Consider the following 25155-nt stretch of genomic DNA (forward strand, 5'->3'; position numbering starts at 1 on the left):
GTTGTAGGTGTCGCCACCGGCGCCAACCTCGTGTGAATGCTCTGAAAAGTATATCACAGCATCTTCTTCCTTTCGGTTAAGTTTCGCGTCTGTAGTACGTCATCTTCGTGGTGTAGCAATTTTAATGGCCAGTAGTGTATACTGTACACGTAGAGCAAGACGTCGACTTAAATATGCACACGTAAACAGTTACACCTTTACATACACTAAGCAGGCCTATTTATGTCTGAGTGGTGGCAGAATGTTGTTCCGTGAATTATGCCGGCGATGTTTTCGTGGCAACGTCATCTAGCTCACAGATACGTTCAGTTATAATACTGGTTCAACCTTGGCGCTGACAGGTGGCATGAAAGAACTTTCACTCAGTTGCGGGAGTCAGCGCTGAAACGAATCCTTTCCACCTGGTGACTCAAACGCGGATGTTGCCTTTCACGGGCAACACTGTGCGAGCTACGTAATCGGGACAGACCTCGCGGCGCGCCTCATAGCTTAACCGCGACCTGCTAGTACTTCCCTCCAACTTTTCAGATCCCGGCATTCATGGTTCTCTCTAGCTTTCTGGACTAGGAGCACTCACAGAATAGGATGGAAACTGTCTTCACTCCACAGCAAGGGTGCAGATTGGAATCTCTCTCTTCCTGAATACGACTGTAATACCTAAACAGCGCGGCACATACCTGTAATGTGAGTCAGGCTTTAGCTTGTCTTTTCGAAGCCGTTAGCAATAGAGTATCGTAAGAGTAATTACTCGATTTGGAAAGACATTGTACATGCGTCAGTTGCCATGCGAGAGTGTGTCGTAATCGAAATGGTCGGAAGCTTCAGCGGACTGTCCGGTATGTGTTTAGAACGGTAATGTAACACCCTGTAAATACAGATTTTCTTCGGTGGGGGGGGGGGGGGGGGAGGATATACTCCAAACCTAAGGATAGTGTGGAACTTGAAAATGCACTGATATGGCAGTGATTACCTCTGCTGTAGTTTCAAGGCTAGTTCCGACCAGTATTCAGAGGGTTCCCCTTGACGTCGAGGGAATTCTAATTGTCATTATTTGGCTTAAATTGGTTACCAGGCCGCACTGTGGAATAGCAGGTTGTTATTGGCTGTAGAGGTGCTTGAACCAATGAAGATGCCTGTGGCCCTGAAACAAGCCCATCATTCTGTCCACACTGCTGGCGGCTTAGATGGACCTATAGGTGGCTCGGAATTCGTAGAAATCAGACGTTGGTTGTGAACCATCATGGACTACAACGCGAACAGTTATCAACAACTCCAAGTTGCGTTTTTGCGCGAGTGCGAGGGTTTTTACGTCGGCAGCTTAGTGTAGTGATATCTGATCGGAAGGTGCCTTTTTTCATAGCCTTTTGTAATATGATTTAGACCAAACGATTGTTTTTGTTTATTGGAGGACGAAGACACTGCAAGGAGCCACTTGGATGTAACGGAGATTCTTGGCGTTGGACGGTTCCATTCCAGTGGTCGGGCCCGCGAATTTATTGACAGAAATCGAATTGCTTTATCGTAATTATCCATTTTTTTAGATTATTTCACTCACAGGGCGATGCAGAGAGCTATGCAGATCCACTGAACGGCATTTCTTTCATCGAGTGGACTGCACAATGAGCATGTATTTACAAATTCAACTAACAACAGGAGAGAATAATATGTACACACACCAAAGAACTACTTTACCAGTGTGGTGCCTGAAACTAGCGAGCACAAAACAGAAACATATTTCACAAATTGGAAACTTTATTGTGTCAGTACGTCATGTTTTGATCTTTGATATCAACGTCATCTGGCGTCTCCTTGAATTTACGACGTTCAGGAGTTTGGTGCCAACGGCAGTTGGACATGCGACGTCTCATGGTTAACAGCTTTTGGAACTTCAGCTAACGTGTGCATCTCGCACGAGAGTCTATATTTTACTTGTACTGCTCACTAATGTGAGCATTTTTGAGCAGTTTGTAAGTACTTACTTGTTAGCGTAAGATTCGTTATTGCTGCTACTTGATTTTTCTTTGTCATACATCGCAACATATTCATGACTTTTATATTGTTCGTTATTGTCACAGTTTTTTGAAGATGATGTATCGAACAGCGTCAAAAGAAATAAATTTGTCTGCTACTAAAACATCTAGAAGAATTCATTGTAGCCGGCCGAAGTGGCCGTGCGGTTAAAGGCGCTGCAGTCTGGAACCGCAAGACCGCTACGGTCGCAGGTTCGAATCCTGCCTTGGGCATGGATGTTTGTGATGTCCTTAGGTTAGTTAGGTTTAACTAGTTCTAAGTTCTAGGGGACTGATGACCTCAACAGTTGAGTCCCATAGTGCTCACAGCCATTTGAACCAAGCCAATTCATTGCATGCTACTGTGCCATTGTATGCGTGCTTCTACACACAGAAAAATTGCAGCCACCGACACCCTTGGACACTAAGTAAAGGCATGTGGAGAAGATGCAAACGGTGTGAGTACAGCGAAGCATTGGCCCTTGCCTTCCAACAGCAATGAACCGAACGTGAAGGACAACACATCTCAAGAGCGTATCGGTGCAGTTACAACCCATGAACACCGCCTCGGTGAGCCGTGCCTCGTACTACAATGCATGTAACTGCTTCGCAAATAACGTTGACATTATTGGGTTAAGACTAAGCCGCGCGGAGTGGCCACGCGGATAGAGGGGCCATGTCACTGACTACGCAGACCCTCCTGCCGGAGGTTCGAGTCCTCCCTGGGTATGTGTGTTGCTCTTAACATAGGATAGTTTGACTTAGTTTAAGTAGTGTGTAAATCTAGGGACCGATGACCTCTGCAGTTTGGTCCCTTAAGAACTCACTCACATTTGAACATTTTTGGTTAAGATTAAACTGAGTGGACAGAAGTCACAGGAAGGGTTGTCCCATTTGGACCTGTGATGGGAGAGACGTGTGAATGTCGCTGCTGGATGTGGCGTTAGACACGACATATCATTGCCTGTTATAGACAGGTGTGCAGTGAATATGGCACCGCGTTGCGTGGGTTGATAATGGGTGTTAGGCGCATGGGTCCCTGCACAGACGAGTTCGCACAAGAATTCGGATTTCCGAGGCCAACAGTGCCTGGGGTGCATCTTTAGTATCACAGAGACGTTTCCACCAATGTAAACCACCGCACAGGACGACCACAAGTATTGACGGACGGACGTCACGTCGCCTCCGCGAAGGTTCAGACGGCGATCGACGGACGCTCTACTGCAGGTCAGCTGAGTTGAATTGGGGGGGGGGGGTTGTCAGGAATCCGTTTCTACCACTCTAACACAACACTGTGACCACGTATCTTACTGTAACTTGAATCTATGATTTTAAAACCTTTTTTGAAATTACATGTACACTTACGAGTTTTGTCAGTAAGTAGTGTCTATGAAACTTTAATATGGTGGTAGAATAATAAGTAAGAAATAATATCGTCAAAGCTTTGTAGTAAAAACGCTGACAATGTCAGCGAAATTTATATAGTATGGACTCCAAAGAATATATTTTAACGTAACAATAAGATCGTTGGCGCCAGCGCGCTAGTCGTAGCAGTAGAGGCAAAGAGGAGAGTTCCGAATTATCTATGGTGGGATACGACGAGGAGTATTGGCGCGCTAATTCTAAATCGAGATTGTTCCGGAGTTGGTTTTGTAATATGTGACAAGGCAAAATACGTAAGTGAGCGAGTACGTGCATGGGCACAGTATGTGGCTACAAGAAGACTGGTAATTAAAGGCTGCTGTGTGATCTAAAGATATTCAAGCTGCTCGCTAAACAAGAAGAGCGTTTTGCCAATAATGGATAATATTAAAAGCATGATGTCGCACTACAAGCAACTCGTCGCCAAGTAAGGTCAAACCGTTTATTCTGTAGTTTACAAGGCTTACCAGTGTAGTAGTTAATTTTTTGAACATTATAGTGTTGTTTAGTCAAATCGTAAACTTAGCGAGTGAAGTTACTTAACCCAAGTCATAAAACATCAGCAGGATCCCATCCGCTTACCATAAAAAGTGAAAGAAATCATCAAAAGAAGATAAATCCAATTAATTTTACAGCTAAGTTTCGTTCAAATAATTATTGGATTCGGGGACAGTAGCAATTACAGTTCTTCATACAGTGTTGCACTACTACAACGAAAGATCAATCAAACCAAAAGCAATTTAAAACAACTTGTATTTGAACGACAAAAGTGTGTTGATACTGTTGCAGCCAAAGTAATTTTATGTTGTGCTTTACAATTAATTTTATGTACTTATATCCTCGTAATAACAGCATTGCGAAATGGTTGTTGTTATAAATAAAACCAATTACAATCTTAATTTGAGAAGTAATCATGAAGAAACAGTAATCAATTTCGGTCATGTTTTTGCAGATTTTCAAATAGACAGGGTTGCGGTGGGTTACATAGTTCAGTACAGATTCCACGAAGTGTTGCTAGTCGTTACCTTTTGTTGGTGTTCGTAACTAGAAATAATATCGGTGTATTCCAGATTAAGATCCTTTTGTTCATGTTAATGTGTCATTTACATCTAAGCTCATACGAGTGCATTTTGTTCAGTTGCTGTGTTATTATTAAAAATATAATAAAAAGATCTGGTCCGCAAATTTTTATATTTTAAAATACCGCTTTTTAAAATAAAATATTTTATGCCGTCTTGACTTTTTTCATTCTATTTTCAATAGTATTTGATGACCGCTGCCGTTTCTTAAAACTGTGTTTCAAAAGATATAACTGCGTTATTATACACTCCAGTTATTGCGTGATTTCAAAGCCACGTCAGTCATTTATCAAATTTAATTTTTGCTGGTATTTCGTTTCGTTTGTTGCCCCAATTTATCTTTGCATCTGTAATGCACTAAAAGCTTGTTCCATTCACTCACGCAACCTGCTGTTGGCAACAGCAAGACCCACTTCACTCTTCGCTTCCAAGTTATCATTCAGTATCGCTCTGTTCACTCTTGGGTTTGTTTTTCTGACGGTGTTAATTGTACGTCAACACTGATACACACCAGTATGAATAGCTTTAAGGGTGAAGAGTCGGGCAATATAAATCTCGTATAAGGGTTCACTAAGTACAACGCCGGAGCGGCACAATGGCGGTATGTTTCATCTCGGTTTTGTTGCATTGTGTTTGCGTTGTATGTTTTGGTGATTGTATATTACTGGATGTTGTGAAGATATTTTCATAGACACAGAAGGAATCAGAGTAACAAACTATAAAATGATAACTATATTAGTACTCTGTAACCAGCGACCGGAGACCAATAGTCCTTAATAACACAGACAGAGTATCCTTGAAGAACTTCGAATTATTCGATGGAGTTCCGAGTTTACGCAGCTTAATTTTGACTCCGTATGTTTAGGAACCTTGTAGAAGTGATGATGTGGACGCGAAAAGTGATCGGATCGTCTGAATGAGTCCATTATTGTTGCCGACAAACTATTCTCATGCCGAATTGAATTATGCCAGTAAATCCCTGATTCTTTAAAGACTCAAACTCCCATGTACAAAATAGCCTCAAACGTCTGATTATTTTACAAATATATTAATGTATAAAATCTGGATTCCCGAATATCCAAGCTGTCAACAGATCGCCGGGAAAGCATGAAGAATTAAATGTATAAAATATTTGACGTTTAGCATGCAAGCGGGAAGTAGCTTAGAAAAAGTTTGAATTTATGTTTAAAGTTTGTTAGAAGTCGTTAAGTGGTCTCATATCGAACACTGGATGGATATAGTCTGGATAATTTGCTCTCCGTTTTAAGCAAAAGCTAGTTTTTAAGCATCTCGATGTTTATGACGTCATATATCCTGAACTATGTGCACACAATGATACTGTCTGTAAAATGAGTTGTAAATGGAGTTAGTGCTAAAGAAGAAATAAATTAAAACCTTATGCCTGGTGCTGTAGTTTTACTGCATAAGCAGCGAAAATGAAGCAGCGATGAACTTTGTTTCCTTTCATTATTGGGTGGGCGCTGTCAGCGAGAAAATGATTCGTAGAATGTTGTAATTATGTGTCAATTTTATTAGAAGTCGTTAAGTGCTCTCATTCTCGTATACTGGATGAATATACTGTGGGTAATTTCCGCGCCGTAAGTTATGAGTTCTCACAACACAAACGCAGTTTCTTACTGTAATACTTGTCTTATTACAACTAAAAAAAAAAAACACCATGAAGGAATTACCCGAATGGGTCGGAAATCTGTGGATGTCATGTACATGTACAGACAAACAAATGATTCCAGTTTCAGAAAAACTGGACGATTTATTAAAAAGAAAAGAGTTTCACAAATTGAGAAAGTCAGTAACGCATTGGTACACCTCCCGTACGAAATCAGTTACTCGGCTTGGCGTTGACTGATAGTGTTGTATGTCCTGCTGAGCGATATTGTACCAAATTCTGTCCAATTGGCGCGCTAGATCCTCAAAACTCTGAGCTGTTTAAAGGGTCCTACCCACCATGCTCCAAACGTTCTCAGTTGGGCAGTGATGCGGCGACCGTGTTGAACCGTGGATTTATTTAAAAAGAATATACTTAAAAATGGTTCAAATGGCTCTGAGCACTATGGGACTTAACATCTATGGTCATCAGTCCCCTAGAACTTAGAACTACTTAAACCTAACTAACCTAAGGACAGCACACAACACCCAGCCATCACGAGGCAGAGAAAATCCCTGACCCCGCCGGGAATCGAACCCGGGAACCCGGGCGTGGGAAGCGAGAACGCTACCGCACGACCACGAGATGCAGGCAATATACTTGAGAACTTATTTTATTTACTAGCGATTCATCAAGAACATTAACACATTTAATCACTCTATGTGAGCGTGGAAGTAGTTACCAGGGAGTAACTGATGAAATCATAAGCAAATTCCTTTTTAACAAATGGTAATTTATCCACTTTAATGGTGCCTAAAGCATTTTTAAAAGAAACACATTTAAAATTATAATCAGAAAGCAGCCTCTAAATATGAAGTTACATTCAGAGGCAGAAAGAAACAAATTTTTGACTGTATAAGCTTTCGGGCTGAGAACCTTGCCGCTCCCTTTTGACACGGCCGTAGTTACGACCGCTCACAACAACCTCTGAAAGACTACACTGGTGCAAATCTGCAACACACCAAATTACTTTAAACTAAAAAATTTAAAAATTCACACAAGAACACAAACTATGCACCTCGTAGAAGGGATGGAAATGGTACAAAACACTAAAATTAACATATTAACTTTGCCACCGATGGTGCAACTTGATTTTAACTTCTAAGAATAGTCTAACTGTGAAAGGGTGGCAACTTTATATACTACAATGACCATTTAAATTAAAGCCCATGAAATGCAATCTTATATAAAATTCTACACGGTTGGCCAAGTTAAGATGCTCTACAGTACACAGATACCGCCTATCAAGATGATAGGCAAGATCAAAACATATTTCAGGTATTAGGCCGTTACACTCCAAGCGATAAATTCGTTAACACACCGAATCCGACAAACATGACAGAGGCAGCTCCGAACGACAGACAGACACTAATTGCCTAACAAATGCGGACGAGAGACAGACGAGCAAACTGGGGACGAGAGACTGACCAAGAAAACAAGTAGAACTTAACAAGAGTAAATCACAGAACATATCACCAACCACTTAACTTCTAATAAACTGAGATTTCTCGAGAAGGCCTGGCGCAGCACCCCCAAATCGCTCTCCCGAACCGTCCGCTGCCAGCCGCTTCAACGGACGCAGGAAGGCGCGCCGATCTCCCGTCTCACGGCGTCGCAGCTCGCGCCGGCCAGACCGATGTCGTGGGTTGACTCCTGTTGCTCTCGTGTCGACCGCGAAGCCACTACCCCTCGCTATACGGTGCGGCCCACTGGACTGACGTGGCGACCTCACATGCGCCGACGCTCAAGACGGACAAGTCATCTTGTGTCTCAGTGCGCGACCCACCAACCGATCGTTCCAACCGCCAATGACCATTGCCTGAGCAACTCGAGCAGACTGGCGGCCTAACGCGCAGACTCAGATGCAGGAACTAAGCCCCGACTGGGCGACCACTCGCTGAGTTCTCTTACTGGTGGAGTGGAAAGAATCTCATTTATTCGGCTTCAAAGATTCATCCGAACGAAAGACATACTAGCACTCCAGACGACAGACAGATACTAACTGCCTCACAAATTCGGACGAGAGACAGACTAGCAAGCTGGGGATGAGAGACTGACCCAGACTCATCCCAGACTGACTGACTGGCGAGCTCATAGCGCCCCTTAAATGCACGTGAACAGGCAACCTTTCCCACCAGAGGGAGACACCAAAGCTGCGACTGCCACAGCGGCGCCACCGCCAGAAACGGAGGGCGACTGCTTCACACTACGCGCTGCGGCGCGCTCTTCAAAACAGCAATTTTTACCACGGCTCACGTGTTAATCAAGGTGGGGTTTGGCAAGCACGAAGAAAAGCTCTAGAAACTCTAGCCGTGTGCGGGCGAACATTGTCTTGCTGAAATGTAAGCCCAGGTCGGCTTCCCATGAAGGTGGATTATCGTCAACGTACCGATGTGTTGTCAGGAAGCCGCGGATGGCAATAAAAGGGGTCCTGCTGTGAAAAGAAGTGGCATCCCAGACCGTCACTCCTGTGTGTTGGGCCGTATGACGGGCGACACTCAGGTTGGTATCCCACAGTTGTCCGCAAAGTCTCCAGACACGTCTTCGCTGGTCGTCGGGAATCAGTTCGAAGTGGGACTCATCACTCAAGACAATTCCACTCCAGTCAATGAGATTGCAAGCCGAAGACATGTCCAGAGACGCCCCAGACAGCGGTGCGATACCAACCTGTCGCCCGCCGTTCAGCCCGACAACAACGAGTGATGGGTTGGAGTGCCATTTCCTTCCGCAGCAGGACCCTCTGGTTGTCGTCCGCGGCACCCCTACAGCACAGCGGTACGTCGACGATATTCTACGCCTCGTTTTGTCGCCCTTCGTGGTAAGACATCCTGGGCTTACATTTCAGCAAGATAATGCCTGCCTCAACAAGGCGAGTGTTTCTATGGCTTGTGTTCGTGCTTTCTAACCATACCTTTGTAGCAATGTCGCCCGATATCTTCCCAGTTGGGAACGTTTGGAGCAATGTGGTCAGCGCCCTCCAAGCAGCTCGGGATTTTGACGATCTAACGGGCCAGTTGGACAGAATACGGCACGATGTCCCTCAGGAGGACATCCAACAACTCTGTCAATCAGTGGCAAACCGTATAACTGATTGTGTAAGGGCCAGATTTGGACCAACGCCTTATTGATTTGCTCAGTTTGTGAATCTCTTTCTCCTGAATAAGTTGTCCAGTTCTTCTGAAGACGTAATCATATACAGAGTGCGTCAAAAAATGTATACACACTTTGAACTGTTATAGACAATTTATTTCCCGTTCTACAAGGTTAAATATCTGTGAGAAAGTAATGTTATGTTTCTTCAACAGATGGCAGCAGTGGCAAGGAAGTAACTGCAACATGGCGGACGTGCGTTTGAGCTTTGAAGCGCGGAAGCAGATAATTAAGTGGTACTGGAAGTTTGAGAATGTAGCTGCGGTTCGAAGACAGTGGAGAAGTGAGTATGGTACAGAACCACCTTCACGGTTAACAATTACACGTCTACGAGACAAATTCGAAATTCATGAAACAGTGTGTGATGTGCATAAAGGTCGATCAGGGCTACCTCGTACAGCTACAAGTGATGATTACACAACTGTAGACTTGGAACTGTTTCAGTATTCGCCTCAAAAATCTTCAAGGCAAGCGGCATGTGAGAGTAATGTATGTGCTAGTAGTGTGCTACGCATTCTGAAGAAAGGCAAGTTTCGTGTGTACTTTCCAAGGCTGGTGCAACAGCTGAGTGACGACGATCCAGATCGAAGGTTAGAATTTTGTGAATGGATTCAGGAGATGGTGAGACGTGAATCGGGATTTATGGTTAGCATAATTTGGTCGGATGAAGCCCAATTCAAACTCAATGGAACTGGCAATAGGCACAATTGTCTGTACTGGGCTGAAGATAAGCCTCACATTACAGTTGGAAAGGCTGTGAATTTGCCTGGTGTAAATGTGTGGTGTGGTTTGTCTGCAAGGGGACTCATTGGGCCTTTCCGCTTTGAAGGTACTGTTACTGGAGAAACGTACCTAACAATGCTTGCTGACTCCATATTTCCTGCCATTCGTGCATTATACGGTAATGATGAGTTTTATTTCCAACAAGATGGCGCCCCGCCGCACTATCATACGGACGTATGAGCATACCTGGATCATAATGTGCCAGGCCAGTGGATAGGACGCAGGGGACCAATCGAGTTTCCTGCACACTCTCCAGACCTCACACCGCTGGATTTCTTCTTATGGGGCACAGCAAAAGATGAGGTGTACAAACATAAACCACGTAACCTGGACACACTTTGGAATGAGATTCAGGCAGTGTGCGCAGAAATCTCATTGGACACTTTGGTACGATGCACGGAATCAGTGGTGACTTGTACTCAGAAATGTATTGATGCTGAAGGCCACCAGTTTGAACATTAATCACATTTGCAAAGTACATTTATTTTCCAATTGAACTTTAAGCTTTCCATTTCCAGAAATTTAACATTGTAGAACGGAAAAATAAATTTTCTATGACGCTTCAAGGTGTGTATACATTTTTTTGACGCACCCTGTATATCACATCTAACGATTTCCGTCCCCTTAGAATAATTCTTCGTTATTTTATCTTAGAGTGTATGTAAAATATTGAAACTCAAATTTTTGTTCTCACGTAAGCCCAAAGATACGCAATTTTCAACTGGGACGGTGCACGATGATCCATAGCGCAAGGACCGAGTTAACCGTTTAGTTATACAGATTTATAAATTTAGTCAGTGTCTCAGGAGACTTCCCATCACACTTTGTCAGAGCGAAAGCATTCCTGCTGTCTGTAGGCAGGAAGGAAGATTAGGATTTAACGCCCCGCCGACGGAGAGATCTATGGAGCCCAATCGCTAAATGGGGAACGAAATCGCCCGTGTCCTTTCGAAAGCAACTTTCCCGTATATGTCAAGCGATTTAGGAAGCCATGGTAAACTAGATCCGGATGGCCGGACGAGGACCTGAGCTGGCTTCCTCCTGAATCCGAGTCCAGTCTCACCACTGCACCAGCTCAAAAGGTGCACTGTCCGCCTGCTTAGTTGAATTGCAACGTGCTTGCCTAGCATGCAGCGGGCTCGGGTTCGAGACCGGCCAGGTTGGAGGTTTTTTTCTGCTCATGGATTGGATATTGTGTTGTCCTCATCCTTATCTCATCATCACCGACTTGCAAGTCACCCAGTGTGGCGTCGCCTGAAATAAGGCTTGCAACCGGCGGCCGAACTACACCGGTTGGGCCTTCCGGTCAACGATGCCACACGATCGTTTTATTTCATTTTCTCGCTGCCACTGCCTGTATAAGTCGTCAGGCGCCTATGATGGCCAGTTTTGACATTACTTCCGCAGAAGTTAAGCAACACTCGCTTTTTGTTGCCTTTCTTGTATAAGTAGGCTGTTTAGGTTCTTATGATGGTGACGCCACGTAGCGCCCTGTATTAAAATCGCTAACTGCACTGTGTGCAGTCTGTGGCTGGTTGAACTCATTGTTGGATTATTCGCTAGTGTAGTGTTGGGCAGTCGGATGTGAACAGAGCGTAGCGTTGGGCAGTTGGAGGTGAACCGCCAGCAGTGGTAGTGTAGTGTTGGGCAGTTGGATGTGAACAGCGCATAGCGTTGGGCAGTTGGAGGTGAACCGCCAGCAGTGGTGGATGTGGGGAGAGAGATGCCAGAGTTTTGATAGGTTACTATAAGCAGAGGATGTGGACGTGTGTCCAGGAAATTTACTTAATTGGATGTCATATATATATATATATATATATATATATATATATATATATATATCATCATGATGGTACAACGAGAAAAATCTCATTACCCCGGGCCCCAGTCAATAGACTGGGATCGTCGTGAGCATCGGATTCCGGGGGCTCACGGACATCATGAGAAGAATCGGAGCTTCTCAAACTCCCTCAAGACCAAACGCAAACACTACATCGGCACACTCAACGTGAACACACTGATGAAGACAGGAAAGATGAAACAACTGACAGACACTCTCGAAAAATTTCAAATCAAAATATGTGCACTGCAAGAAACACGATTCACAAAAAAATGGCTCTGAGCACTATGGGACTTAACATCTATGGTCATCAGTCCCCTAGAACTTAGAACTACTTAAACCTAACTAACCTAAGGACAGCACACAACACCCAGCCATCACGAGGCAGAGAAAATCCCTGACCCCGCCGGGAATCGAACCCGGGAACCCTGGCGTGGGAAGCGAGAACGCTACCGCACGACCACGAGATGCGGGCTCACGATTCACAGACGAAGACCATTTCAACACGGAGAATTTCAGAATATACAAAGGAAAACCATCGAGACAACTGAAAAACATCTTTTTGGCACAGGATTTGCAGTACACAGGTCCATCACGGACAGCATAATCGACTTTTCGTCACCAAACGAAAGAATCAGCACCATCACAGTGAAATCAGCCAATAAATCCTACACAATAATCAACGCACATGCACCGATTAATGACTACAACAGGAAAAACCCGGACGATGACTTCTGGACGACAATGGAAGAAACTATCAGAAAAATTCCTGCACATAGAGTCAAAATAATACTGGGAGACTTCAACGCTAAACTCGGAAAAGAAAAGATATACAGACATATCACAGGAAAACATACTCCACACAAGGACACCAACAAAAACGGAAAACATCTGATAGACTTTTGCAAAAGCCACGACCTCGCCATTATGTCAACAAAATTCAAGAAACCAACACGAAAACTTACCACATGGAAATTACCCAGCGAAAAGCAAGAAATACAAATCGACCACGTAATAGTCCAGAAAGACTCACAAAAAGAAATTTTGAACATAGACACCCGTAAAGGCTACTTCGACTCAGACCACCACCTACTACAGATCAGGATTCGTCTTTTGCCCAAGAAAAAGCTCCATAGGAACAAAATTGTTAGACCAGATCCAGAATACGTTACTTTAAACCAGACACAAATATTACACAAAATTAAAATGGAGGAAACGACTGACTGGACACAACTTTCACGAAGAAACCGAGAGGCCATGAAACTAGCACAAGCACCACGCACACGGAAACACCGTTGGTGGAACCACACATGTGACCAAGCTATTGACCAACGAATCAGTGCATGGAAGAAATTTAGTAGCCATAAATCCCAAGAGAATTGGATGAACTTCTTGAAAACACAGAAGCAATCAAGCAAAATCATTCGCAGTAAAAACGACAGTATGACAAACGGCGACTGACAGAGATCGAATCGGACTTCATGAAGAACAATACAAGAAACTTCTACAGAACGTTCAGAGAAAATATGACTGGATATCAACCACCCAACTTGTGCTTCAGAAGACCAGATGGAACCGTAGAAACCAATACCAAAAACAATTGTGACATTCTGGCAAAGTACTTTGAAAAACTGCTCAACTCGGATCCCCCTATGGAAGAAATGATGACAGAAACGAGCACATACAATCCAGATAGTGAACCTCCAACTCTAGAAGAAGTTAAAGAAATAATCAAGACACTCAAGAATCGTAGAGCACCAGGAGAAGATGGCATCATCGCGGAAATCTGGAAGTTACAAGACCCAGAACTCACCAAAGACATCCACAGGGTCTTGGAAGACATCTGGAAGACCATGAAAATTCCTGACGACTGGAAAACTGCTCTGATACACCCACTACACAAGAAAGGTGACAAGACTGACCCGAACAACTACAGAGGAATATCCCTACTACCGGTCACATACAAGATCCTCTCTAAAGCTTTACTGAACAGACTAGAATGCCAGACCGATCACTTGATTGGGGAATACCAAGCAGCCTTCCGTAAAGGGCGGTCTTGTGCGGAACAAATTTGGAACCTGAAAATGATTTTACAACACAAACAGATCTTGATCATTACCTTTGTTGACTTCAAAAAGGCGTACGACTCTATCGACCGGAAAACTCTCTTCAAAATTCTAGCAGAATACAAAGTAGACAACAGAACACGGGCTATCATAGAGCAAACTTTAACCAACACAACCTCCAAAGTAAAGTTCTGTGGGGAACTATCAGAGCCCTTTGAAATTCGCACAGGTGTCCGACAAGGCGATGGCCTCTCACCTCTCCTTTTCAATCTGGTGTTAGATAAGGTCATAAAAGAATGGGAAACATCACAACAGGGGATAACCTTAGGAAACCTACAGATTAAATGCCTGGCTTTTGCAGACGATTTGGCGATTGTCACGAAAGGTATAAAGGAAACAAAAGACGCTATTGAAAAACTGCACGAAATCGCTTCCAAAACTGGACTACAGATCTCTTACGAAAAGACACAGTTTATGAGCACAAAGAAACTCTCATCTCTGAACACAAAGTATGGCACGATTTACAAAGCGGCAAACTTCAAATACCTCGGTGAAACACTGCAAATGAGTGGACATAACAGAGACTCAAACGAAGAAAGAAAGACTAAACTGGACAAGGCATACAAAGTAGTGTGGAATAATTACAACAAGAAGTCTATCTCACAAAAAGCCAAATTACGCCATTACGACACGGTGGTGCTCCCCGAGGCACTATATGCAGCAGAGACCACACTAATCCTAGGGCATACACGTATCAGACAATTAGAAAAAGTAGAATGGAAAATACTTAAGAAAATATTTGGCGCAACTAACAGCAATGGAATATGGATCAAGAGACCTACAGAGGAACTGTACAAACATACGGAGACAATCACAGAAAAGATTAGAAAACGCAGACTACAATTCTATGGACACCGATACAGAATGCCATCACACAGGCTGACCAAACAGATCTTTGACTGGGTAACCACTAGAAACAACAAACGGGTGGCAGAGGTAGAAAACGACCTGAACCAACTCATCATAACAGCAGACACAATAAACGACAGAATAAAATTCAGAAACATCATTAAGAAAAGTAAACTACATGAGATACAATGTGACAAACGAACAGCATAAAATGGACCGAAGAACGCAAGCAAGATCACAGCCAGAAGATGAAAGAAATATGGGCAACCAAAAAGGCAATCAAGATGAAGCCGAAGACACAAAGCCGACAAAAAGCATGGACAGAGGACCGGAAACAGAAACACAGCGAGCGAATGAGGGAAGTTTGGGCAGCAAGGAAGACAGCAAAAGGAACTGGCCATGTAGTTTAGTCAAAAAAAATGGTTCAAATGGCTCTGAGCACTATGGGACTTAACAGCTGTGGTCATCAGTCCCCTAGAACTTAGAACTACTTAAACCTAATTAACCTAAGGACATCACACACATCCATGCCCGAGGCAGGATTCGAACCTGCGACCGTAGCAGTCGCGCGGTTCCTGACTGCGCGCCTAGAACCGCGAGACCACCGCGGCCCGCGTAGTTTAGTCCAAATGCGCTCTTTAAGGGCAAAACACCAATAATATATATATATATATATATATATATATAACGTTGGTATAAACAGTTTACAGAGAATGGGTGTTTGTGCAAAGGGAAAAGTTCTGGACGGCCGATAACGAGTGATGAAAATGTAGCACGCATCCAGCAAGCATTTGTTCGCAGCCCAGGAAAATCGACTCGCAGAGCTAGCAGAGAGCTGCAAATTCCACAATCAACTGTATGGAGAGTGCTACGAAAAAGGTTAGTTATGAAACCTGAACGTCAACTACCCGAGGCGATGGATCGGCCGCCAGGCAGCCCGTGACAGAGCACTTCATCACTGGCCTCCAAGAAGCCCTGATCTTACCCCCTGCGATTTTTTCTTATGGGGGTATGTTAAGGATATGGTGTTTCGGCCACCTCTCCCAGCCACCATTGATGATTTGAAACGAGAAATAACAGCAGCTATCCAAACTGTTACGCCTGATATGCTACAGAGAGTGTGGAACGAGTTGGAGTATCGGGTTGATATTGCTCGAGTGTCTGGAGGGGGCCATATTGAACATCTCTGAACTTGTTTTTGAGTGAAAAAAAACCTTTTTAAATACTCTTTGTAATGATGTATAACAAAAGGTTATATTATGTTTCTTTCATTAAATACACATTTTTAAAGTTGTGGTATTCTTTTTGAATCACCCTGTATATATATATATATATATATATATATATATATATATATATATATATATATATATAGGGTGTTACAACAAGGTACGGCCAAACTTTCAGGAAACATTTCTCACACACAAAGAAAGAAAATATGTTATGTGGACATGTGTGGACATGTGTCCAGAAACGCTTACTTTCCATGTTAGAGCTCATTTTATTACTTCTCTTCAAATCACATTAATCATGGAATGGAACCACACAGCAACAGAACGTACCAGCGAGACTTCAAACACTTTGTTACAGGAAATGTTCAAAACGTCCTCCGTTAGCGAGGATACATGCATCCACCCTCCGGCCGCATGGAATCCATGATGCGCTGATGCAGTCCTGGAGAATGGCGTATTGTATCACAGCCGTCCACAATACGAACACGAAGAGTCTTTACATTTGGTACTGGGGTTGCGTAGACAAGAGCTTTCAAATGCCCCCATAAATGAAAGTCAAGAGGGTTGAGGTTAGGAGAGCGTGGAGGCCATGGAATTGGTCCGCCTCTACCAATCCATCGGTCACCGAATCTGTTGTTGAGAAGCGTACGAACACTTCTACTGAAATGTGCAGGAGCTCCATCGTGCATGAACCACATGTTGTGTCGTACTTGTAAAGGCACATGTTCTAGGAGCACAGGTAGAGTATTCTGTATGAAATCATGATAACGTGCTCCATTGAGCGTAGGTGGAAGAACATAGGGCCCAATCGAGACATCAGCAACAATACCTGCCCAAACGTTCACAGAAAATCTGTGTTGATGACATGATTGCACAATTGCGTGCGGATTCTCGTCAGCCCACACATGTTGATTGTGAAAATTTACAATTTGATCACGTTGGAATGAAGCCTCATTCGTAAAGAGAACATTTGCACTGAAATGAGGATTGACACATTGTTGGATGAACCATTCGCAGAAGTGTACCCGTGGAGGCCAATCAGCTGCTGATAGTGCCTGCACACGCTGTACATGGTACGGAAACAACTGGTTCTCCCGTAGCACTCTCCATACAGTGACGTGGTCAACGTTACCTTGTACAGCAGCAACTTCTCTGACGCTGACATTAGGGTTATCGTCAACTGCACGAAGAATTGCCTCGTCCATTGCAGGTATCCTTATCGTTCTAGGTCTTCCTCAGTCGCGAGTCATAGGCTGGAATGATCCGTGCTCCCTAAGACGCCGATCAATTGCTTCGAACGTCTTCCTGTCGGGACACCTTCGTTCTGGAAATCTGTCTCGATACAAACGTACCGCGCCATGGCTATTGCCCCGTGTTAATCCATACATCAAATGGGCATCTGCCAACTCCGCATTTGTAAACATTTCACTGACTGCAAAACCACGTTCGTGATTAACACTAACCTGTTGATGATACGTACTGATGTGCTTGATGCTAGTACTGTAGAGCAATGAGTCGCATGTCAACACAAGCACCGAAGTCAACATTACCTTCCTTCAATTGGGGCAACTGGCGGTGAATCGAGGAAGTACAGTACATACTGACGAAACTAAAATGGGCTCTAACATGGAAATTAAGCATTTCCGGACACATGTCCACATAACATCTTTTCTTTATTTGTGTGTGAGGAATGTTTCCTGAAAGTTAGGCCGTACCTTTTTGTAATACATTTTGAACACTATTAAGATAAATACATTGTTTGTTCTCGATCAAAATCTTTCATTTGCTAACGATGCCCATCATTAGTTAATGCCTTCAGTAGTTAGAATCTTTTATTTAGCTGGCAGTATTGGCGCTCGGTGTATTGCAGTATTTCGAGTAACGAAGATTTTTGTGAGGTAAGTGATTCATGAAAGGTATAGGTTATTGTTAGTCAGGGCCATTCTTTTGTAGGGCTTATTGAAAGTCAGATTGCGGTGCGCTAAAAATATTGCGTGTCAGTTTAATGATGATCAGAATAAGTAAAGAGAGAACTGTCTGAGTACGTTCAGTTTTGCTCAGCTGTTTGAAAATCAAATAACGTAAGAGTTTTTGCAGCACTGTCATTCTTTACATACAAAGGAGAAGTTTCACTTGCAATGAAAATGAATATTCTGTTTGTGCAACCGTCAACTCGAGCGAGAGTTATTTAACACAAACGTTACGGCAACAGTGGTATGGATTTCCAATTTTCAGTCAATATGCACGAGAATGACGCTAGAACAGGTACGACTCGTCATTTATTAGCCTGCTGTTGCCGAGCACCCCTACTGAGAAGCCAAGGACGATGCGATATACTTCCCCATTGTGTCCAGTATGCAGCTGAAATGAGTAGCTGTTATGTGCTTAAGTACATATTCTTTGAGGCAAAACTGCTGAGATCGTAAAAAGTAGTATACTAGCGTTGTAGAAACTTCCGCCAAAGGCGTGAAGGAGAAGTAGCAAACAGATTATCTTACACGGGCCTGGTGTTATCCTCCGATTGCGCTGCGTTTCCTGTGGTAGATGTCACAGCCCAAAACAATGGCAAGCTTTACAAATACACGCAGTGACACAGACGACCAAAGGTCTTACGGGGAAAGTCGAATTTTCGCGGACGCTTATAACACTAACTCTAATAAATTACTTTTAGCGAAGCATCGGTAAATTTTCACTTATGAGTCACAGACACAGATGGTAATTCCGATGGTGTGAATTCGTAATTGCTTCAATGAGTGGACTAAATGGGCCGAATGCAGTAAAGCATGAATGTACGTCCTGAAGCAATAACTAAAAAAATTCAACAGTATGATTTTACATTATAAGAAACAACAAGTTTTAGTGTTGCCAGTCACTGGTAACAGTAAAACTTGTTGTTTCATTTAATGTCACTAACAGTCACGGTAAAGCCTAACCTAAAAATGTTCGCATTTAAAATGATTCTACATACTTACAAGGGAACCTCCCCATCGCACCCCCCTCAGATTTAGTTATAAGTTGGCACAGTGGATAGGCCTTGAAAAACTGAACACAGATCAATCGAGAAAACAGGAAGAAGTTGTGTGGAACTATGAAAAAAATATGCAAAATGTACAAACTGAGTAGTCCATGCAGAAGATAGGCAACATCAAGGAGCGTGTGAGCTCAGGAGCGCCATGGTCCCGTGGTTAGAGTGAGCAGCTGCGGAACGAGAGGTCCTTAGTTCAAGTCTTCCCTCGAGTGGAGAGTTTATTTTCGCAAAGTTATGATCTGTCCGTTCGTTCACTGACGTCTCTGTTCACTGTAATAAGTTTAGTGTCTGTGTTTTGCGACCGCAAAACCGTGCGATTAATAGACGAAAGGACGTGCCTCTCCAATGGGAACCGAAAACATTTAATCGCAAGGTCATAGGTCAAATGATTCCTCCACAGAAAAACACGTCTGATGTATTCTATACGACACTGGTGACGGCGTGTGCGTCACATAACAGGAATATGTTGCCGACCCACCTAACTTGTACACTTGGCGAATGGGTAAAAAGATTCTTCTACCTTGCCCGATTTAGGTTTTCTTGTGGATGTGATAATCACTCCTAAAAAAGTGATGAAAACATAAGAGTTTGTCACGTAAACTGCAACAAATGAATGCAACAGTTTCACAGTCGCACAGTTTTCCCTGCGCTCTGTCAAAACATATGTTTTTAACGTTTTCAAATTTTTCCATTTGTATACCGTCAGATCCTGCACATGCCCAAGCAAATCTGAACATGTCCTTGAATTTTGGAGAGCGAAGTTGATTATATAAAAAATTAAACTTTTCACTCCAGAGAAGACTTGAACCAAGGACTTCTCGTTCCGCAGCTGCTCACGCTAACCAGGGGACCACGGCGCTCCTGAGCTCAGATCATCCTTGATGTTGCTTATCTTCCGCATGGACTACTCAGTTTGTACATTTTGCTTATTTTTTTCATAGTTCCACACAACTTCTTCCTGTTTTCTCGATTGATCTGTGTTCAGTTTTTCAAGGCCTATCCACTGTGCCAACTTATAACTATATCTGAGGGGGGTGCGATGGGGAGGTTCCCTTGTAAGAACACTCTGAGTCTGCTTCCAATCTTGGTCAGCGCACCTACCATGCGGAGGACTCGGGGTCGACGCCGTCCTGCCGCGTTAATGTGAACTCCTGTCAATAGGCCGAATGACCAACTTTTCCGGAGCGGACCGCCGCGGGATGTTGAGGTAGACACTCGTTGCGGTTCCGGAAGCTATGCTGACTCCAGTGCTTTACGCAGCTGCGCTAGGTTTCTCGGTTGGAGATCCATGGCGCGAACAGCTGGATCGAGGTGGCCCCATAGAAAAATAAAATGAAATTATTGTGTGGCATTGCTGGCCGGGAGGCCCCATCCGGGAAAGTACGGCCGCCGAGTACGAGTATTATTTCAGCCGACGCCACACTGGGCGACTCGGGTGCCGTTCATGAGGATGAAACAATGATGAGGACAACACAACACCCAGTCCACGGGCGGAGAAAATCTCCAGCCCGACCGGGAATCAAACCCGGGCCCGCTGCGTGGAAGGCAAGTACCTTACCAGTCAGCTCAGCAGGCGGACGGCCCCAGAGAAACTCCATTGGTTTTAAATCCAGGGAGTTTTGTGGCCAGGGGATTACGGTAAATACGTCCTGGTGTCCTTCGAACCGCGCACGTGCACTGCGAGCTGTATGCCATGTATTGTACTACTGGTAGATGCCATCGTGCGGAGGAAAGACTAATTGCAAGTAGGGGTAGACATGGTCCCCAAGGGTAGATGCATACTTGTGTTGATCCATGTTGCCTTCCAGCATGACGAGATTATGCAGGGAATGCCACGACAACACTCCGCAGTCTGGACCCTTCCGATAATGGTTGCAGTATGTTAGCTTTCTGACGTTTTCCGCCCTATGGAGCATAAACGTGTTTCTTCTGAAAAGGCCACTTGTCGCCAGTCAGTGGACGTCCAGTTGAGGTATTGGAGAGCGAATTCCAGCCTTCATCGTCAATGAACAACAGTCAGTAGCTATGGGGAAGCAGATGTCTGCTGCCGAAGTCCACACGCAGCAACGTTCACTCAACGGTCGTTGAGAAGACGCTGTTGGTAGCTTCTTGGTTCACATGGGCGGTCAGTTGCTCAACAGCTGCACGTCTGTTCTCCCATATACATTTCTGCAGTCGTCATTCCCCCTGTCCTCTGAGGCCCGTAGTGCACCACATTTACGGTGGTTTTCGATATTGCCGTTTTGCCGTGCACGGTATTTTTTAACCATGGTGGCGCACGATTAATTTACAAACTTCGCCATTTCGGAAATCCTTCCACCCTCGGGCCAAATGCCAATGACCATGCCCTTTTGGACGTCATATAAATCGCTCCGTTTTCACATTTCAACGACGACGACACGATTTACATAACTTCCAATGCCAGTGCTGCCACCTGCCGTGTGTGAGTGGTTATTGCACGTTGACGTCGAAAGTAGGCGGCGGTCACCTGAATGTGTCTGGACCGTGTACTTTCGGTAGGCCTGCTGCCACGAATTTTTCCTTAGTAGTACGACTGGAACGGGATCCACTCACTCTTATAAGACTAACAGAGGGAGTCTTCAATGAGAAAAGACACTCCAAGGACTGGAAAGCTGACAACGACCGTGCTGACCCCATGATCCTTCATACTGCATCAAAATTACTCCATCTGGGAGAGGGTGACACTCCGCTCGGGTTAGCATATCGTGCTCCCCTATGCCTGATAAGCGCAGTTTCAGGAACGCACTATTATGGCGGTTTTGATTTGCAGATTCGATTATTTGGGTACAGTCCATAGAGTCTCATAACAACTAGAATTACCGATATCACTACTACACGGAACTATTACAACCGGGTGAATGCGTCGGATCCAAGAAGTGCCGGATGAATCTGAAACTTTGTGGCAGAATAAAGCTGTCTGCCGGGCAGGACTTAAACTTTAATTTTTGCCTTTCGCTAGCACTCCAGTTGAGCTCTCCATCTACATCTACATAGCTACTCAGCAAATCACACCTAAGTGCCTGGCAGAGGGTTCATCGAACCACCTTCACAATAACTTCGTGTTATTCCACTTTCGAACAGCGTGTAGAAAAAATCGAACATCTATATATTTCCGTGCAAGGTGATGATGATGATGATGATGTTTGGTTTGTGGGGCGCTCAACTGCGTGGTTATCAGCGCCCGTACAATTACCCAATCTTTGCTCAGTCCAATTTCGCCACTTTCCTGGATGATGATGAAATGATGAGGACAACACAAACACCCAGTCATCTCGAGGCAGGTGAAAATCCCTGACCCCGCCGGGAATCGAACCCGGGACCCCGTGCTCGGGAAGCGAGAACGCTACCGCGAGACCACGAGCGGCGGACTCCGTGTAAGGTCTAACTTCGCTTATTTTATTATTATGATCGTTCCTCCCTGCGTAGGTCAGCGTCAACAAAATATTTTCGCATTCGGAGGAGAAAGTTGGTGATTGAAATTTTGTGGGAAGATTCCGCCGCAACGAGAAACACCTTTGTTTTCAAGATTTCGATCCCAAATACTGTATCATGTCCGTGAGATTCTCTACTCTGTTTCTCGATAATATAAAACGTGCTGCCCTTCTTTGAACTTTCTCGATGTACTCCGTTAGGTCTCTCTGGTACAACAGTACCCCAACAGAGGTCGGACAAGCGTAGTGCAGGCAATCTCTTTAGTAGATCTCTTGGATCTTCTAAGTGTTTTGCCAATAAAACAGTCTTTGGTTCGGCCTCCCCATAACATTTTCTATGTGTTCGTCCCAATTTAAGTGTTCGTAATTGTAATTCCTAGGTATTTAGTTGAATTTATGTCCTTTAGATTTTAACGGATTTCTTGTAGCACTCCTGTGGATGACCACACGCTTTTCGTTGTTTAGAGTCCATTTACAATTTTCGCACCATACAGATATCTAAATCGTTTTGCAGTTGGTTTCGATTTTCTGATGATTTAACTAGACGATAAAAGACAGTATCATCTGCAAACAACGTAAGATGGCTACTCAGATTGTCTCCTAAATCTTTTATATAGACAAAGAACAAGAGAGGGCGCATAACACCACCTTGGGGACCGCCAGAAATCATTTCATAACTGAGACGATATTCCAAAAGCACGCAATTTGATTACGAGCCACTTGTGAGGAAATATCAAGAACGTTGTTTTCTAAATCCGTGTTGACCAGGTGATATGTGATACAGGTTGCTAGGTCAGTTGCTCGCATGAGGACCAGCTTACATGAATGGGCTTGCGTTACTGGTTATAGGCAGTGGTCCAGACAGGTAAAGATGAAGGCTCTGAGCACTATGTGACTTAACATCTGAGGTCATCAGTCCCCTAGAACTTAGAACTACTTAAACCTAACTAACCTAAGGACATCACACACATCCATGCCCGAGGCAGGATTCGAACCTGCGACCGTAGCGGTCACGCGGTTCCAGACTGAAGCGCCTAGAACCGCTCGGCCACAAGGTGCGGCGGTCCAGCCAGGTAAAGGCACCCATCGACGGGCTGGTCATACTTGCTATCTACAAGAAACCGGACACGATTCTGAAGTGTGCATGGAGAACCGACAAACCACAACAAGTTGAATAAAGCGTGTCAGTAAGTACAAAAATAAAAGGAACACTAAATTTCCTGACCGTAGGCAGAAAAGACTGGAAGAAACGATATCCGACTCGTCTGCATGCTCTTATCGCCGTAGTCAGCAGAACTGTATTAGCAGTCTTAGTGTGATAATAGTAAGGGCACCCTTTCATTTTATAGTGTGTCCGCAGCTCGTGGTCGTGCGGTAGCGTTCTCGCTTCCCACGCCTGGGTTCCCGGGTTCGATTCCCGGCGGGGTCAGGGATTTTCTCTGCCTCGTGATGACTAGGTGTTGTGTGCTGTCCTTAGGTTAGTTAGGTTTAAGTAGTTCTAAGTCCTAGGGGACTGATGACCATAGATGTTAAGTCCCATAGTGCTCAGAGCCATTTGATTTTATAATGTATTTAGAGTGGTCCATTTAAACGTTTCGGCGCAAGTATGTCTGGAGCAATTACAGATATTGCAAAACAACTGTCATGGATATGAATGTAAGGCATGGGCTCATGAAAGTAAATACTATGCGACATTCTAAAACATAAGCAAATATTATTTTCAACGCAAACTCCTGGTTTTTAAATGAACACCCTGTGCTATTTCTTACGCAATCAGTAACGTGAAAAATCACTAAAAGAATGGCGTTGGTCCCATCGAATACGTCAGTTACATCCCCAGAAATTGCAAAGCGAACTTGACGCTTGAAATAAACTAAACGCGTCGCTACTGCACGTCCCGAGATGCAAGCGTGAACCTCACGTTGCCCGTAATCGCAATGTGATTGACGTTCTGCGATGCAACATTTGCTGTACTTATTGCTATTTACGCTGTCATTAAGGGAAATGGAAACAATGCAGATGTCCAGTTACATAACTATGTACAACTACCATTTACCCCTCTGTTACTTCCTTGGTCAACCATTAATTATGTTTACCCTGGCCGGTGTGTTCGGTTTTTTATTGCCGTTGTGTCCGTTCTAGTACTGTAGTAACGAACAATAAAACACAAACGAGTAAACAGTTTGCTTATTTTTCAAAATGATTCAAATGACTCTGAGCACTATGGGACTTAACTTCTGAGGTCATCAGTCACCTAGAACTTAGAACTACTTAAACCTAACTAACCTAAGGACATCACACATACCCATGCCCGAGGCAGGATTCGAACCTGCGACCGTAGCTGTCGCGCGGTTCCAGACTGTAGCGCCTAGAACCGCTCGGCCACCCCGGCCGGCTTTTCATTGAGTGTGGCTGCACGTCTATATTGTTTCAAGTCCATTCAATAGCAGCGTAAATAACAATAAGTACAGCGTTTGTTGCATTGTAGTATGTCAATCACACGTGACTGCGAGCAACGT

General features: G+C 44.1%; 1 protein-coding gene across 2 annotated transcripts in view; it reads right to left on the minus strand.

Moving 5' to 3' along the window:
- Positions 1-25155, minus strand: part of LOC126187308 (proton-coupled amino acid transporter-like protein CG1139) — a 1061389-nt gene that overhangs the window by 277453 nt on the left and 758781 nt on the right. The window lies entirely within an intron of this gene.

The sequence above is a fragment of the Schistocerca cancellata genome, chromosome 5 (genome assembly GCF_023864275.1).
Source record: "Schistocerca cancellata isolate TAMUIC-IGC-003103 chromosome 5, iqSchCanc2.1, whole genome shotgun sequence".
Taxonomy (NCBI): Eukaryota; Metazoa; Arthropoda; class Insecta; order Orthoptera; family Acrididae; genus Schistocerca; species Schistocerca cancellata.